General features: G+C 43.0%; 1 long non-coding RNA gene across 1 annotated transcript; it reads right to left on the reverse strand.

The window, feature by feature from the left end:
• Window positions 1-240: 240 nt before the first annotated feature.
• On the reverse strand, window positions 241-7196 carry LOC307050611. The gene is made up of 3 exons (XR_013810801.1): window positions 7141-7196; window positions 4891-5244; window positions 241-777 (listed from the first exon to the last, which is right to left on the reverse strand). It is a non-coding gene; the product is annotated as an uncharacterized lncRNA (long non-coding RNA).
• Between the last annotated feature and the right edge of the window lie 3766 nt (window positions 7197-10962).

The following is a 10962-nucleotide window of genomic DNA, read 5'->3' on the forward strand; positions in this document are numbered from 1 at the left end:
TGAGTTGGGACTAAGAAACTATTGCGGGGACTTCCCTGGCAGTCCAGTTGTTAAGACTTTGCCTTCCAGTGCAGGGGGTGCAGGTTTGATCCCTGGTCGAGGAGCTAAGATCCCACATGCCTCGCAGCCAAAAAAACAAAACATAAAACAGAAGCAATATTGTAACAAATTCAATAAAGACTAAAAAAATGATCCACATCAAAAAAATTAAAAAAAAAAGAAACGATTGGGGAGGAATAACTTTTCCTCTATCCTCTTATGTTCTTTAATTGGGAGTGTGCAGATTAAACTAAGGAAAGACAGATTAACAGGAGAAAAGGCATACAATTTTCACTTATATTTATGTGCATGAGTTCTCAGAAAAGAACTGAAACACAGAGAAGCAGTTAGACTCGGGGCTTAGGTACCATCCTAACAAAGGAAAGGGGGCTTGGGTTTCAAGGGATGACAAATTGTGGGATGTCACCAGGAAATATATGGGGGAACTAATGGAAGATAAGGATTATTTCAGTAAGATCTGTTTATGCAAACCCATCTGGATGTTGTCTCTACATTTCCGGTGATAAGAGTCATTTTCTTCTTCTTGATGCTGGGGTTGAGGTTGGGGGTGGACACTTTCTCAAAGGGAAATCCATGTCTTGCATTTAGGCAGATACGGAGAGTCTCAGAGAACTCTTCCTGCATCTGTTGATTCTTAATTGCCTTCCGCTCAAAAGAATCCTTATGATGAAGACACATTTTCGGGGTGGCCTGTCTGATCCTCTTTAGCACCACTAACTGAAAGAATAAAAATAGAAAAAGAAGTAGATGGGATTAGAGGCCAAAATTAAGTTCAATTTTGGACATTTTAGTTTTGAAGTATATGTGGTATATTTCACCACAGTTATCCCACTGCAAAGACTTAGAAATATAAGGAATTAAAGAACTGAGATCAAGTAGATGACATAGGGTTAGCTTTCTCACCACTTACCCATTAGTTCTCCTAAAGAATACTAAAAATGGTTATTCTGCTGGACAAATAGAAGTGAAACCAGGATTAGAGGTGATATTTACAAACCTGTCATTATTGGTTATGATAGCTGAGAACACAATTCCTTTTTTCTCCTTTTTGTTTTTTCTCAGTTTTACTGAGGTATAATTGACAAAATTGTAAGAAAAGTAAAATGTGCAGCGTGGTGATTTGACTTTTCTCCTTTCTTTTAAGTCTTCATTTTAGAGTTCACTGTCTTAGCAGGATAAGTCATGCTGGAGTAAAAACTCCCAGGTGCACTGGTTTCACACCAGTGGGAGGGCAAAGAAAGGGCCATTGAAGCACTATTTACTCAAATTGCAAAGCCATTTAGATGATAGTGTTTATTGTTTCCAAAATGATTTAGTAATAGCTAACACTTATAGAGCATAAACTATGAACACTGTGTTAAGTGCTTTTATTTAAATCACCTCAATTACTGTTCACAAAACCCTAGAAAAAAGTACTGTTATCACAATTTTCAAGAATAAAAAGCTGTGAATTTCAAATAGCTAGTAAATGTTGGGCCTAGAATTTGGACTCATGTAGCCTGGCTTCAGAGATGCATGTTTCTTGCTTCCCTTTGTGGTTTCCAAACCAGTTCTCTTCCGTTCTTTCAAGAGCCTTGGCCCCTCTGGGCTTGCTTCTCCTGTCTATGCCTCCTGCTACCGCAATTCTTCAGAACCACTTTCTTATGTCCTTGTCTGTCCCCATTAATTCACCGAAGCCAAGCTCTTTTGTTACTGTTTTCTTTGCAACCTGTACTCCTGTCAATCCGTTAACCCCATCCACAGTCACGCACACACCTCCTCTCCCTTATCCGCCCTCTGCACCCAGCTTAGATCCCAAGATCCCTCTTTATAATAATTCTTTTGCAAACACCCAAATTCCAGTAGTTGTCTCTTTCTCTTTCATTACTCTCATGGAAAAAAAAAAGCCACAACCCTGATGAAATCTAATTGTCCATCTCTTCTGGAGAAATTGGCATATGTAGGCTGGATGGTTTTACTTTAAATTCATGACCACAAACCTCAACTGGCTCTGCAGGCAATCTCCATTGCTTTCACACTTTGTAGGGCCCTCCCAGGTACCAAAGGCTTTTAGACCTTCCCCCGAGTCCCAAAGGGCAGATTTAAACAGTTACTAATTCGAGGAGTAAGGGAATGCAGAAACAAAGGAAAGGCAGTCAAGAAACGATAGTGCAGCCACAGGGGCAGGGGCCTGGTTTCTCCTCAAGGGATATACACAACAACCTGATATAAATATCTGAGTTCTTCTACAGGAACTAAGGCCCCCACCCAGCTGGAGGATGGTAACTTCAGGCTGAGTGTAAACACTTGGATACCAGGCTGGTTGGAACCAGAAGGCAGATTCCTGGAATGCCACACTGTTACATCACCACCAACCAGTCAGAGGGTTGTCACACACCCTGCAGCCCTCCCCCCAAATTTTGCCTATAAAAACTCTTCCCTGAGGGAATTCCCTGGTGGTCCAGTGGTTAGGACTCCATGTTTCCACTGCTGGGGGCCCGGCTTCCATCGCTGGTCAGGGAACTAAAATCTCTGCAAGCTGCTCTGTGCGGCCAAAAAAAGAAAGAAAACAAACAAAAAAACTCTATACCAAAGACCATTGGGGAGTTTGAACTTTTTTAGCAGGAGCATCCTGTTCTCCTTGCTCAGCCCTTGCGATAAAAATTTCTCTGCTACAAACCTGACGTTTCTGTTTGGTCTCACTGTGTGTCAGGCACACGAACTTGGGTCTGAAACACTATTTTCTCCTCTTTTTAAACCTCCCACAATGTCTCCCTCAACCTACCCTTAGCTGATGAACTTGCCTCAAATTTCATTGAGAAAATGGGATGATCAAGGAGGAAGTCCTTCATGGACCACCCCCTAAATCTACAAGCCTATCTGTACACATATCCATCGTCTTTGTCTTCTCTTAGTATCATGCAGAAATGCCCCTGCTATTAAAGGCACTCTTTCTATTTGTACTTTATTTTTAAAAAAATTTCTGGCCTCACCACGTGACACCTTAGTTCCCCGACCAGGGATCAAACCAGTGTCCCCTGCAGTGGAAGTGCGGAATCTTAACCACTGGACCACCAGGGAAATCCCTCCACTTGTACTTTGGATACCATTCCTTTCCATCACAAAGATTTTGCTCCTTTGTTATCTTTTTTTTCTCTCTCTTGCATCCCCAATATTTCCCTCCTTACTGGATCATTCTCATTAGTACACATTCTCTATATCTTTCGTTAAAAAATACAAAAACAATATAAAAGATACAAAAACAAAATCCTCCCTGACTTCACATTCTCCCACAGTTAGTTTTCTATTGCTCTTCACAATGTCTCAAATACCTGTCTTCACTTTTTCCACCTCCAGTTTAGTCTTGAACTATTCCAATCCGTCCCCCCACTTCACTGAACTGCCTCCGACAAAGTCAACATTGAGACCCATGGTGTCGATCCAGTGAGCTCTTTTCTGTCTTGATGTTACCTGTTCTCTCAGTAACACTTGAGACAGTTAACCACTTTTCCTTTCCTGGAGCATCTCTTTTTTTGGCTTTTACAACACTATACCCTCCAGCTTTCCCCTCTCCTCACCCAGTCACCTTTTTAGGGACCTAACCTCTATATTTGGAAGTTTTTCAGGGCTTTGTCCTGGACCTTCTTCTCTTATAACATTTTCTTTGATCTCGTTCTTTCTTGACTTTATTTATTTACTGGCCACACCGCATGGCATGCGGGATCTTTGTTCCCTGACCAGGGATGAAACCTGTGCCCCCTGCAGTGGAGGCATGGAGTCCTAACCACTGGACCACCAGGGGATTCCCCCTCTCTTATGACTTTAAATATTAGCTATGTTGATGGTGCTCAAATTATCATCTCTGTGCCAGTACACTTCACTGAGCTCCAACTGCCCATTTGATAACTGTATTTGGATAACTCAGATCATCTAATTCTTCAGGTTTTAGCTTGAACTTTGCATCATTAAAGAAGCCTTTCCTGACCACTGTAACAGAAGCCACCTTATTCTCTCTCTCCAGTTCCTCACCATTGTATTTCTATTTTTAAAAAAATATTTATTGATTTATTATTTATCTTGGCCATGCCAGGTCTTAGTTGAAGCACAGGGGATCTTTAGTTGTGGCATATGGGCTTCTTAGTTGTGGCATGCAAACTCTTAGTTGCGGCCTGCATGCATGATCTAGTTCCCTGACCAGGGATTGAACCCAGGCCCCCTGCACTGGGAGCACGGAGTCTTATCCACTAGACCACCAGGGAAGTCCTTTCCCTGTTATTTCCTTTGTAGCATTTATTCTATTTAAGTTTTTTGTTTACTGTCTATCTTGTGCATTTGATTATAACTTCATTTATTTGACTTTCACTATTTGCTATGCAGTATTTTAAGCACTTTATAAGTCTTATGATCTAATTTGCTTTTTTGACTGACCATGTTTATCAAAAGCTAAAAGAAAAAAAGAGTAACCTCACACTGCTTCACTTTTTTTTTTTTTTTTTTTTTTTTTTTTTTTTTTTTTTTACTGCTTCACTTTTACTTTGGTGAAATTAATAGAAGCCAGTGTTAGTAAACTGGTTTTCAACCTTACAGTTTCATGAGAAATTTCAATATGGTTTGCTAACTAGTATCATGTTCCATATACTTTATACTTACATTTGCTTAAATACACTTAGGTTTATTTATTTTTTAAAATAAATTTATTTATTTACTTTTGGCTGCGTTGGGTCCTCATTGCTGCATGCGGGCTTTCTCTAGTGGTGTTAGTGTTCAGTATGATAGTAGATAATATATTTACTAGTTTTGTGATCTTGAATAAATTACTTAATATTTCTGTGACTCATTTTCTATACTTACCTACAGGATTATTGTGATTATTAAAATAACAAATGTAAAATAGCAAATGCTTGATAAAATGCTCTCCTTTTTTGATCCCTGTATTCACATGATTTCTTTTTTTTTAAACACCTGATTTCTTTTCTTTTTTTTTTTTTTTTTTTTGCGGTATGTGGGCCTCTCACTGTTGTGGTGTCTCCCGTTGCGGAGCACAGGCTCCGGACGCGCAGGCTCAGCAGCCATGGCTCACGGGCCCAGCTGCTCCACGGCATGTGGGATCTTCCCGGACTGGGGCATGAACCTGCGTCTCATGCATCGGCAGGCGGACGCTCAACCACTGCGCCACCAGGGAAGCCCCCGATTTCTTTTTAACACCTAATGAAAGGCAAAGGATTGAGGAGAAGGATTTATTTATCAGCAGCATAGGTGAATCTTCTTAAGGTAATCAGACAAAATGAGAAAAAGAAAATTTTGATGAGAACTTGGTGGCTATTGCTAGTATGGTGTTTTAGGATACTTCTCTCATAGTTGTTCATCAATGGTACAAAATAGCAGTAGTTGTCTTTCTCTTTCATTACCCTTTAAATGATGGGCCTATTGGTCGGTTTTTTTTTCTAAGTACAGGAGGCATCAACACTCAGTTTGGAAGCACAACTTGTGTGCTAAGAATAAATGGTAAGTGGAAGCAACCTAATTGGTTGCCACCAACAGATGAATGGAGAAAGATGTGGTGTATACATACAATGCAATACTACTCAGCCATAAAAAAAGAAGGAAATTTTGCCATTTGCAAAAACACAATGGACTTGGAGGGTTTTATGCTTAGTGAAATAAGTCAGACAGAGAAGGACAAATACTGTAGGTTATAACTTGTATGTGAAATCTAAAAAAGAAAACAAACTAGTGAATATAACAAAAGAGAAACAGACTCACAGATACAGAGAACAAACTAGTGGTTACCAGTAGGGCCAGGGGGGCCAGGGGGAGGGGCAAGGTAGGGCTAAGGGATTAAGAGGTATAAATTCGGGCTTCCCTGGTGGCACAGTGGTTGAGAGTCTGCCTGCTAATGCAGGGGACACAGGTTCGAGCCCTGCTCTGGGAGGATCCCACATGCCGCGGAGCGACTAGGCCCGTGAGCCACAACTACTGAGCCTGCGCGTCTGGAGCCTGTGCTCCGCAATAGGAGAGGCCGCGACAGTGAGAGGCCCGCGCACCGCGATGAAGAGTGGCCCCCGCTTGCCACAACTAGAGAAAGCCCTCGCACAGAAACGAAGACCCAACACAGCAAAAATAAATAAATTAATTAATAAACTCCTACCCCCACCATCTTCTTAAAAAAAAAAAAAGTATAAATTCTATGCACAATAAATAAGTTACAAGGATATATTGTACAGCACAGGGAATACGGCCAACATTTTGTAATAATTATTAATGGAATACAATCTTTAAAAATTGTGAATCACTATGTTGTACACCCGAATCTTATATAACATTGTAAATCAACTATACCTCAACAATTAAAAAAAAATGAATAGTAAGTAAAAAACAGTAAATAGAGGCAAAGGGCAAAAGCTGAACACAAGTGAACCTAGACCTGCGTCAAGGATTTGAGGTTGCTAGTAGCTTATTTTGTGGGCGGGGCGCCGCACATCAAGCAAGAATCAAGACTAGTTCTGCACCTTTGTTCCTTTGGCTCCTGACCAGTCAAAGCCGGCCTGTACTTAACACCCAGTCAGATTCTGTTGGCAAACCCTAGCACCGTTTTGGTAAAAATCGGAGGCCAGATGCACGAGTTCATCAATTTAAAAGAAAATAAGTTGTTTAGATAATAAGTTGTTTAGATAAGCTGAGCCATTTTTTTAAGTTGACTTGGTCTCACATTTCAGAAGAAATGGCAAGACTGGCCAATATTTTAACCTGGTGATTTCATTCAATAATTCCAGGAGGTCATTCCACTGTAATTTTAAAAAGCTGCTTGCTAGAACAGGGTACTTTCTAAGATCTGTATAAAAAAAGCCCTGGTTCTTCTTCACCCTGGGGTACTTTTAGGTCGAACACCTAAAACTGCTTCTGGAAATTCCCCCACGGGACTTTCGTAAGTCTAGACCCGTTCCTTACCACTTTGTACCTTCCTTACCAGCCATATTCTTTAGCCTCTCCAGTTTTCAACTCCCTAAATCTTTAACTTCACCCCAAGAATTAGTCCAATCAAACTTTCCCTTCTTAGACCTCTTCCTTACGTTAGCTCCAGGAAACTCCCATGAGACTCACATGGCTAAATTTGTCCTTAATGGCGCTCCGTAACTCGCCTACTGTGCCACCACCCTTCCTCACCTCCTGTTAGCTCCGCCCCGCCCCCTTCTCGCTTTCCTCTCCTTCCCCCCCCCCAACCTCAGTGCCTGCGCTTGCGCACCTCCAATTCAGGCGCTTTCCCTTTCCTGGCGACCAATCCACTTCCTGCCTCCGGTCCTCGGACCATTCCTCCCCTCCCTTGAGGTCCTGGCTAGAGGTGCTGTTTGTGGCTGCCCTGAGGATCGCCTGTCTGAAAAATTCGCTCCTCTCATTGAGAGGGCAATTTGAAGCAGTCGCTATGTGTGTGGCACCTATCTGAGTATTTACTCGCGATCCTCCACCCCGGAGCTAAGCTAAGCGCGTGGGGATGCCGGCGGAAGGAAGCCCCGGGCTGTTTTCGATCTGGCAATCGCACGGATAGCTGTTTCCTTTCCACCTCCCTCCGCCCCGCCCCCACTCGCAGCCCGGCCGCGCTGGTGAGTGGCGGGCGGGAGGGCCGGCGGGCGGAGGGAGGAGGGGGAGCTGAGGGAAGGCGGGCCCTCGGCTGCGAGCTAGGTGGGGGGAGGGGAGGGGAGAGCCCGAGCGCTGGAGTTGGTGCTGGGAAACCCGGGGCTAATGTTGACAACAGGCTCGAGGTGAGTCTCGGGGAACCTCCTCCCCCTCCGCTCCAACGATCGGGAGGAAGCTGGGCTGGGGGGCACCGGCCTGGACTCGTACTCCCTGGGGGACCCAAGAGGCGCCTCCGCACCCCAGCGCTCCGGGGGTGGCGAGCAGGAGCCGGACCGCGGGTCCGGCGTCGTCCTCCTCACACCCCTCTCCTCCGGAGGCTCCCATCAACGCGGGAACCCCTGGTCCGAGGCAGGCCGGAGGGGCGGTCGAGGGGGTGCCTGCCTCACATGCTCGGGCCGGGCCTCGGGGCCGGAGGCGGGGAGCCCGCCGTGACGGGCTGCAGCGGTTTGGGGGTGTGGAGGAGAGCGAGGGGAGGTTGGGGAAAGCTCTCGGGGAGCCGGGAGAGAAGCGAGGGCGAGGAAGTGGGGAGGGTGCGTGTGTGGGAGGATGTGGAGCGGGGAGACCGGCCGGAGCGTGTCGGGCTCCGTCGGTGAGGGAGTGTGGGGTGCGAAGTTCGGGTTGGGGCAGGGGTGGTGCGCGAAGGTGACCGTGGACCCGCGTGGGAAGGGGAGCTGTGGCGGGTAAGCGTGTCGGGCAGAGGCGTGTGGAGCAAGAGCAGGGGGTTGTGGGAGACGAGGGTGTAGGGGAAGGGGTTTGGGTGTATTGGGGCAGGCATTAGTGGGTGTACTTTGTTTTTTAGTCCCGTGGGCTGGTGATTCCTCACTTTGCCCTCATGCCGGGCCTCCTGGTCTTCTCTTGTTTGTTGGCCCTGTTGAAGTAACCGGACGATCGCGGGGTATTTGGTCTCCAGGTTGGCCAAGCAGAGCCAGCTTTCAGGCTTGAGGGGACCGAACCGTCAGTTCTCTTGCTCCCTTGGGCTTGTACGCAGTGATGCCTCAGACCTGAGGAAAACTATTACTCACTTTGCTCCTTTAGCAGAGTTGTTGCGTGTTCATGAGGACTGTACAACTCCTCGAGAAAATCGTTTTTGAACTCTGGTGAAATTTGTAAAAGCTTTGAAAGAGTCCTTTATACTGAGGACGTTCTTTAAAGTCCAAGACTGGGAGGTAATGCCCCTGTGCGGTTCTGCCCTTAGAACATTTTGAATGAATAACCGAGAATGAAAAGAAAAAAACAGCATTCTTTTACTCTGGAGTATTTTCAGAGCAGTCTCTTTGTGATTTCATACATCGTCCATATGGTAGTTTGCGAAGGAATATCTTTGAAAGGGAAACACCCCTTCCTCTGCACTCTCCCCGTACACGCCATTGCTAGTACCTGTTTTGTCAGTAAAGTAGTTTTTACTTTCTTCTGGAAGTTCAGAGTATATTTAGAAAACCAAACAAACTATACAGCCCAAGGGCCAAGACACTATTTTGGGAGCTAGGAAGGTGGTTTTAAAGCATGGCTTCCTTTTAAGGACTGTGTGAATGTAATTATACTCAGTAAAATAGCTTGTTAAGAGCTAATCATATCCAATTAAAAGGTCACTAATTTTTACCTTATTTTGAGATAGAATCTATTTAAAAGTTTTAGTTTTTATTTGAAAAACTTGTGAAACATTTTAGGTAAAATAGATATTTATTAAAGCATGAGTTTATTAAAATAATTAAAGAAATTTGAGTGTTTCATTAAATATAATTTAACACAGTTCAGTTTTTGAAACTTGATGTGGTACAAATGCATACTGATCTGAATCATGTTGTTCGTGTCTTTTATTTGTCTTTCTAAATCTTAGAGTCAGGGCGTATAGTGGAAAAGAGCACTGGACACAGAGTTTCAACCCAGCCGCTAGACTAGTTGTGTAATCTAGGGCAGGTCACTCAACGTACAGATTGAGCATTGGAGTAGGTAAAATCTAGTACTCCTAACTCGAAAAATCTCTCATTTTAGGATGAGCTTTTCAGTGTTCTCTGTGAAAGAGAATAAACATTTGTTGAATGCCTCCCTCATGCTGCTACTGGTTTAGAAATGTAAGAAGTCTGTAATTCCAGAGAGGTAGCAATAGTTCCATTTTATTGATGAATAGACTCAGAGGTGTTGCATTGCCCAGTTTCCATAGCTAGCAGTTTGCAGAGTTGGGATGCAAACTGAAAAGTCTGACTGACTTTAAAGCTCATACTACTTTCACATATTGCATTGATGCCTTTACATGAACCTTTAGATTTCCATCGTATTTTTTGTTCACTGAAATTTAGTTCCAAGTGTACTTTGGGTATATGTTTGTAATACAAGGATGAAATGATTCAAAGGAGATACCACTCCCAAGACTTAAGTGTCTTAACTGAGAATCTGTTTTGCCATGCTTTAGAGCAGAATTTTATTCATGAATGACTACTACAGTTTGATGTAGAAGGCACTTAAAAATCTGTTGAATAATTGAGTACTGTGGAGAGTCACAGAAGTTTGGGAGACTCTTGTGCTAATAAATGATGTTCCTTTATGAATTTGTCAGATTCCAAGTGAATTTCTTAATGTTTTAACAGAATTTAATATCTAATTTCATCTTCATAGATGAGATATTAATTATAAAGTTTGATGCCATTCTTTTTTATATCCTGGGAACTACACTTCCTCGTATCAGCTGAAATGTTGCTTGTTGCTGCTTCACAACAAAGTACAAATTCTGTATAAACATTATTATTTTTTTTGCATAGAATTACAAATATTCCTAAGTAAGATTATCTTGTTACCTAGGAATTACCTGTCCCCATATATTTTAGCATAGAATATGCCATGTGAAAACTGCATAGCCATTATCAGGGACTCTTTCTACTTTGAGATACGTAATTCTGATTTGTTGTAGTCAGTATCTGTTGTCAAGTTTTCCAGCTGACAGTTTCATATTCTAAAGGTTCTTCATAACTTTAGTTAAGAGTTCGGATTCCACTTCTGTCACTAGCTGTGGAGGCCTTGGTCAAGTTACCTGGTCAGGTCTCCATTTACTCATTTATAAAATAGGGAAAGTAATACCCACCTCATAAAGATTTTAGTATCAAATGAGATAATGTATGTAAGATGTTTACTCTGGTACCAGTGAGTAGTAGCTATTAGTAGTCTCTCTTTTGAAAGTTTGCTTGCTTTGGGGCAAAGGTGGCTATTTAATTGAAGCTGCATGAGAAATTGATAACTACACTTCCCAGATAATATAAATATTAACAGTATCTTACCACAAAAATATGTAGTTGTGCT

The sequence above is a fragment of the Hyperoodon ampullatus genome, assembly GCF_949752795.1.
Source record: "Hyperoodon ampullatus genome assembly, chromosome: 3".
Taxonomy (NCBI): Eukaryota; Metazoa; Chordata; class Mammalia; order Artiodactyla; family Ziphiidae; genus Hyperoodon; species Hyperoodon ampullatus.